Here is an 8138-nt window from a genome sequence, read left to right on the forward strand (position 1 = left end):
AACATGGCTGCACCGGGCTCACAGATACTACCTGGTGGGAGGGGTTTATCCTGATCAGGGCGGTGTGGGTGTGTGTGTGGGAGGGGCACAGCTAAAAGATACCAAGGGAAAGATCATAGCGCCTGGGGAAGATCACTGATTCTGTGTTATCGTTGTGATAATGGCCCCTGGAGGGAGAAGCCCCAATACTGTGCATAGATCCTCAAACCTTTGGTATTCAAAGTGCAATTTTCAGACAGAAGAAGCTTGGAGAGATGTTTAGGTGCTTGCTGGACATGCAGAATCATGGGGCTGGGAAGATGGGCCGGCTGGTAAAGCGGTTGCCAGGTAAGTGTGGGGACCTGAGTTCGGCCCTAGAACCCACGTAGCAAAAGTAAAGAAACCAGGTGCAGTGTATGAAGAAGCCAACCCAACCATTGCTGGGTTGGCAGAGGCAGGGGGATCCCTTGAGCTCACAGGTCAACCAACCTAACCAGCTGGGCAAAATACCTGTCTCAGAATCTCAGGTCCTACCCCAGTGAACTGAACTGACTCTGTATTGATTGAACACCACCCCCACGCCCCCACCCAGTGATTCACACGGACTTTCCAAAGCTTGAGGAACCCTGCTGGGGCTATTGTACTAGCCTGTGGCTCAGTTTTTATACCCTCCTCCTCCGTGGAGTGTTCTGTGCCAATGCAGTAACCCAGGATGCAGCTCCCGTCACTGTGGTTCCAGTGTTCCCTTTAGTCGTTTTCCAGTCGAGCATTCTTGCTGAAGCTCCTTAACCTCACCAGGTCCCGTTGTCTTCGTTTGTCAGGAAAGATGCCTGACCTGTGCCCAGCTTGCTGTTCTGGTGTGTCTGGAGCATCCACACCCACTCCTTCACCCACCGACTCGCCACGGACTGCAAATGAACACTCCGAGTGTTTTCAGTTACCTACAATTTTTACTTTAGCTTCACGTGGTGCTTCTTCATAGTGTGTGTTCAAAAAACGAGGTAGGTGGAAATACTTCTGGGCAAAGAATTTAGTATTTCAAAAGCAAGCAAGCAAACAAACAAACCTCAGTTTATTCTTGGTCACCCAAAGTGGGGAAGAATGGCTTGGGATGTTTGCTTGTTTCTTACAAGTCTCTCTGGAAATCCTTATTGGAAACAAAGAGCCACACTGGGTGTGTGCTAAAAATCACTGCAAGGAGCAGATCTCTCTGCAAGCATAGGCGATTGTTTAAAAAAATGTCCAGCGGCAAACTAATTCAAGACCAATAGCTGTTCTACTAAGATCTGGAAATCTGGCATGTGTGAAAGGAACTTATTACTCCCTGTACATGTGGTCTGAGAAATCTTTCTTTCTACTATTTGTATGTGCTCAAATACACATAACATAGAGCCCACACCTTAGCCAATGTTAAAAGCACACAATTCCATGGTCCTCATTACATTTACATCCCTGTAACCATCACCACAATCCCGACACACCCCTCTTCACTTTGTAAGACTAAGACATTGGTACTGATACAGAGTAAGTGATGGGGAGATGGCTTGATGGGTAAAGGCCCGTTGCAAGGTGCCTTCTGACCTCCACACTCACGTACTCAGGCACACACAGCATGTAAGTAAGCCTATAAATAGACAATAGAAATAAACAAATGCAGATAAAAAAGAAAAAACAAGCAGGTCCCCCCTTTCCCTCTACCCTGCTCTCATATGGCAACCATACTCATTGATGCTTCTAATTTCTATGAGTTTTTCTATTCTAGGCAGCTGGCAAAAATGGAATCACACAGCATTTATTGCTCCAAGACCTTCTATCTCAGCTTTCTGAATTAAGAAACCATATAGCCCACACGATAATATTTGTCAAAGTGACTCTTTTTTTTTTTTTTTACTATCTAATTTAAAAAGAAGGATGATTAGTTCTTGGCCTAGTTGAAAGTGTAGAATCAGAGACTAGTAGGAAAGGAAGAGGTGTAGACAGACCATCTGCTCTGTTTGGCTGGATGCTACACTGACGTCAGGTAGAGCAGGGCTAGTAGATGAAGCCTCCTTCAGATGAAATCCAAGGGAGTAAACCCAATGGAGGGTATTAAAGCCTCACCCATCATTTCTTGTTGTTGCACAATATTGGAGGAAAATACAGGATCACCACCACACCCCAAACTAAGTTGTAAAAATGGCCTTGCATGGCCATTCAATGCCTACACCTGGACACAGCGTAAGGACTAAGTCCTTTTGATCTAACGAAGGCGGTCAGGTGTCGTGAGTTTTGTCTGTATATTAAGTGGGAAATGCTACTAAAGAAACAAACCCTGGAGGCACGGAGATGCTTCTTCCTGGACTCAGGAATGCACATCCTACTTTAAAAGCCGTCAGGTGTCTGAGTGGTGTGGAAAGTGAATCCTGTACACACTGCCTGCTCCTTCTCTGCACACATTCGGCTTCTATTAATACTTGTTGAAGGGTGATAATGGGGTCTAAGTTTCTTTGACCACTGAAAGAAATGGGTAAGTTTGTTGAGAATGTATGCAGCCCAGGCTGAAGAGGTGGCTCAGTGGTTAAGAACACTGACTGCTCTTCCAGAGGTCCTGAGTTCAAATCCCAGCAACCACATGGTGGCTTACAGCCATCTGTAATGAGATCTGATGCCCTCTTCTGGTGTGTCTGAAGACAGCCACAGTGTACTTATACATAATAAATACATTAATCTTTTTTAAAAAAAGAAGAAAGAAAATGTATGTAGCCCAAGTTCATGTAAAAACACATGTGTCATGGGACATGTATGTCTTCAGAAGCCAGCAGACAACTTTGCTTAGTGTTTGTAACCTCAGATGTTACCACCAGAGCAGCCTGGACCCATTTTCTTTGGCCGTTGGGATGTGCTTTCGTCTGAATAAATATTTCTCTTAGCGGAATGTGGTAGGGTTGTTTTCTTTTTTAATTTCAAATGACACCACTCCTTGAACTGGGAACAAACAATTCACTTGCATCCCAGCTCTGCATTTATTTGTAATTTTCCCATAAATCAACTTATATGAAAATGTATTCATAATTTGAGCTTTCTCTATGGCGATAAAATGTCTCTGCCTCTGCGGTGGAAAATAGCTTATTATGCAAACAGCATCGGAACTCTTACATTATGCATGGGGTTTACCTGGAGAGCATCACAAAAGCTTTAAGGAAAAAAGCCGAGGAGGGCGGAGGGGGTGCTCATTTACTGCATCATTTCCCTATAATAATTAGGTACAAATGAACTAATATCTGTATTTAGCAACTTATTTAATATTGCTTTGGTTGATTCAGTAAAACAATGGTGGAAAAGAAAAAAACAAAACAAAACAAACAAACAAACAAAAAAACCCTCAAACCCAACGAAGGCCTTCTGACAAATGGTGCCGTTCAGGATGTCAGCCCGGTGAAAAATGAGATCTGCTGATGTCAAACTCAGGCTAGTGGCTGTGAGTAATTAATGACCAACTCATTTGAACTTGTGCGCCTGATCTAATTTGGGATATTGGGAGTTCACACTGATTTGCCTTTAAAAAGAATGTTCCCTTCAAATGAGGTGATTGCTGGCGATTGATAGGGAGAGCTGGGACTTGGGTGGACTGTTCACTGGGTACCTAGAGAGGACCCAGCGGATGGGGGTGTCTGACTCTGTGCAGTGGAGATGCCAGACCGCAGACAAAGACGGTGTCCTTTTAATAGGCATTCACGCAGGAATCACTTTAGGTCCAAATGGGTTTTTTTGTTTTGTTTTGTTTTGTTTTTGTTTGTTTTTGTTTTGCTTTTCCCGAGACAAGTATTCTCCAAGTAGTCATGGCTGTCCTGGAACGCACCCAGAAGTCCTTGAACTCACAAAGATCGTCCTGCCTTTTTCCCAAATGCTGGGATTAAAGTTGTGCACCATCACACCTGGCTTTATCTGACACAAAAGAGAGTTGGAGTAAAAATGATAAAAAAACAAGGAGGAGAACATACAGGAAGTGTGACTTCAGCAGCGGTGTGTACCGCCTCTGTGGGAGTGCGCTCTCCCACAAGCCGCTTAGCCCCGGAGCTGCTCAGAACTGTGTACACGGGTTTGCTAACTCTAAACTGCGCACCCATGTGCAGGTGCTGGGTCAAACCATTGCCCGTGGTCTCTTTGCTCTCTGTGCCATTGCAAACGGCCAACCACCGAGGAGGCCACTCCAGTGGTACTTTCTAGTGGTTCCTAATTCTCCTTTGCAAGGTTTGTGGCAGATGTACTGGACCCTCAGAGGGCAATTCAGTGCGGGTTCTGCTCACCTTTGCTTAGAGCTTCAGGTCACCCCAGGGGACACGGAGGAGAAAGCAGCGAGTGACCCAATGAGGTGTGGTATTAGAATGTCGAGTTGCCCTACTAGCTATGCTCCGAGCAGCTGCTTGGCTTTAGTTGTGAATTTCTCTCAGCATCAGCTCCTTGCTCTGTTTAAAAGGTATGCGACAGCAATACTGTCTGTCTTAGTCAGGGTTTCTATTCCTGCACAAAACATGACCAAGAAACAAGTTGGGGAGGAAAGGGTTTATTCAGCTCACACTTCCACACTGCTGTTCATCACCAAAGGAAGTCAGGACTGGAACTCAAGCAGGTCAGGAAGCAGGAGCTGATGCAGAGGCCATGGAGGGATATTACCTACTGGCTTGCTTCCTCTGGCTTGCTCAGCCTGCTTTCTTATAGAACCCAGGTCCCCCGCAACGGGTTGGGCCCTCCTCCCTTGATCACTGGTTGAGAAAATGCCTTACAGCTGGATCTCATGGAGGCATTTCCTCAACTGAGGCTCCTTTCTCTGTGATAACTCCAGCCTGTGTCAAGTTGACACAAAACCAGCCAGTACACTGTTATGCTTTCTTAAGTGTGATGAGGTAAACTGAAATTTCTTATATTATTTAAATATTTCAGGCAGAAAAAGAGAGAACTCCCTTCATTTGCTTCCCAAAGCTGGGACCGTCTGATAATTATGCATTGATTTCACTTATGAAGATGGATGTAAAAGTATAATGGGACAGGGTGTGGTAGCAAATGCTTTTTAATTTTTCTTTTAAATTTAGCTATTACATCCTGACTGCACATTATTCTCCTTCCTCTCCTCCTAGTCCCTTCCCCTTCTGCCCCTCTCTCCCATTTCATACTCACTCCTCTCCGTGGATATCAACCAGCATGGCATATCAAGTTGTGGTAAGATTAGGTACCTCCTTTCCTATTAAGGCTGGACAGTGCAACCCAGCAGAAGGGAAGGGTCCCAAAAGCAGGCAAAAGCGTCAGGAACAGCGCCCTCTCCCTCTGTTAGGAGTCCCACAAGAAGACCAAGCTACACAACGGCAACATATGGGTAGCACACACTTTTAATTCCAGCACTTGGGAGGGAGAAACAGGAGGATCTCTATGAGTTAAGCCAGCCTGGTCTGAATATTGAGTTCTATGTCAGCCAGAACTACATGATAGAGACCTACCCCCCCCCCTCTCTCTCTGTCACTCTCTCTTCCTCTCTCTCTCCCTCTCTCCTTCTCCCTCCCCTCCCCTCTTTTCCTCTCCTTCCTCCTCCCCTCCCCCTTCCCCCTTTTCCCCTCTCAAAAAAATGTCTAATGCAGCCCTTAGTCTACTGAATCCAGCCCCGTATAAAATGAAGAACACATTATGTCTAGGCAGTATTAGCTCTGTAGGCAAAGGCATCTAACATCTGAAAAACTACAGTTATTACTTTAAATTTTTGTTTTCTTTTGATTTTAACACGGGGTCTTTCTCTAGGCTGGCCTCCAACTTGACATGTCCCCCGCCTTAGCTTCCAAATGCTCAGACGGCATGCACACCACCATGTCTGCTGCAACTGTCGTCCACAAGGAAACAGAGAGGAGAAAAGTTATAGAATTAATAAATTCATACTATTTTTATAATTGAATAGCCGTTTTTTGAAAAAGCTGTAAGTTTAGATTCAGAATTTTGTAAGTGTTGAAAAGTTATCAAATTCTCTTAAGCAAATGCAAGGGACCTAATGGTGAGATAATTTTGTTTAAAATTAGGGACAAAGAGTAGTTCCCTTCTACTGCCAAACTGTTTACATTTACTAGCTAATGAGATGAGAAAAGCAAATAGGAGATAAAAACAACAAGAGAGAGAGAGAGATTTTCTCTTTGCAGAGATTCACCAAGCACAAGAGACTACTCCATAAGATGGTAAGAAGTATCAATAATAGAAAAAAATCTGAAATTTTTATTTTAAAAATGGTAAATTATTATTATTGTGTATGCATGCATGATGTATGTGTGTGTGCATGCTTCATGGTATTAACAGCTTTGTGAGGCTGTGTTTTTCCTTCCTCCAGATATGTGTGGCAATGCCTTTATCCACTGAGCAATCTTGCTGGCCAAGTTTTCTTCCCTTCCTTCCTTCCTTCCTCCCTTCCTCCCTTCCTCCCTTCCTCCCTTCCTCCTTCCCTCTCTCCCCTCCCTCCCCTCCCTACCTACTTCTTTCTTTCTTTCTTTCTTTCTTTCTTTCTTTCTTTCTTTCTTTCTTTCTTTCTTTCTTTCTTTCTTTCTTTCTTCCTAAACTAGTGTCAGCAAGCTACAAATGAACTTTGAGAAAGAAACTCAACTTCTTCTTTTTTTTTTTTAAGATTTTTTAAATTACATATAAGTACACCGTAGCTGTCTTCAGACACACCAGAAGAGGGCATCAAATCTTATTACAGATGGTTGTGAGCCACCATGTGGTTGCTGGGATTTGAACTCAGGACCTCTGGAAGAGCAGTCAGTGCTCTTAGCCACTGAGCCATCTCTCCAGCCCCCAACTTCTATTTTTTTAATTTAATTTTTATTGGATATTCTTGGTATTTACATTTTATTATCCCCTTTCCCCCACTCCCATTCCCCCTCCACTTGCTTCCATAAAGGTGCTCCCTCTCCCAATCACCCTCTCCACCTCAGCACCTTGGCATTCCCCTACACTGGGAAAATGCGCCTTTACTAGACCAAAGGCCTTTTCTCTCATTGATGCCAGACAATGCTATCCTCTGCTACATATGCAACTGGAGCCATGGGTCTCTCCATGTGTGCTCATTGGTTGGTGTTTTAGTCCCTGGGAGCTCTGGAGGGTTTGGTTGGTTGATACTGTTGTTCTTCCCATGAGACTGAAAACTCTTTCAGATCCTTCAGTCCTTTCCCTGGCTCTTTCATTGGGGTCCTCCTGTTCAGTCTGATGGTTAGCTGCAAGCATCCTCAACTATATCTGTATGCCTCTGGCCTAGCCTCTGAGGAGGCAACCATATCTGGTTCCTGCCAGTAAGCACCTTTTTGCATCAGCAATAGTGCCTAGCTCTGTGGCTGCATATGGGATGGATCTCCAAGTGAGGCAGTTTCTGAATGATTTTTTTTTCTTCAATCCCTGCTCTTCTATTTGACCTTATATTTCCTCCTGTGAGACTTTTGTTTTCCCTTCTGAAGGACTGAGGCATACACATTTTGGCCTTCTTTCTGAGCTTTATAAGATCTGTGAATTGTGTCTTGGGTATTCAGAGCTTTTGGGGGCTAGTATCCATTTATCAGTGAATGCATGCCATGTGTATTCTCTTGTGAATGTGTTACCTCACTCAGGATGATAGCTTCTAGTTCTATCTATTTACCTAGGAATTTCATAAAGTCATTGATTCTAATATCTGAGTAGTTCTCCACTGTGTAAATGTACCACACTTTCTGTATCCATTCTCTGTTGAAGGACATCTGGGTTCTTTCTAGTTTCTGGCTTATTAATAAGGCTGCTGTGAAGATGGTGGAGCATGTGTCCTTGTTATATGTTGGAGCATCTTTTGGGTATATTCCCAGGAGTGGAATATCTGGGTTCTCAGATTTTATGAAGAACTTTTATGAAAAATTTTATGATTTCCAGAGTGGTTGTACCAGCTTGCAATCGCAACAACAATGGAGGAATGTTCCTCTTTCTCTACATCTTTACCAGCATCTACTGTCACCTGAGTTTTTGATCTTAGCCATTTTGACTGGTGTAAGGTAGCATCTTAGGGTTGTTTTGATTTGCATTTCCCTGAATTAGGGAAATTTTCTTCTATAATTTTGTTGAAATATTTACTGAGCCTTTTAGTTGGGAGTCTGCTTTCTTCTACACCTATTATCCTTAGGTTTTGTCTTCTC

The sequence above is a fragment of the Micromys minutus genome, assembly GCF_963924665.1.
Source record: "Micromys minutus genome assembly, chromosome: 1".
NCBI lineage: Eukaryota > Metazoa > Chordata > Mammalia > Rodentia > Muridae > Micromys > Micromys minutus.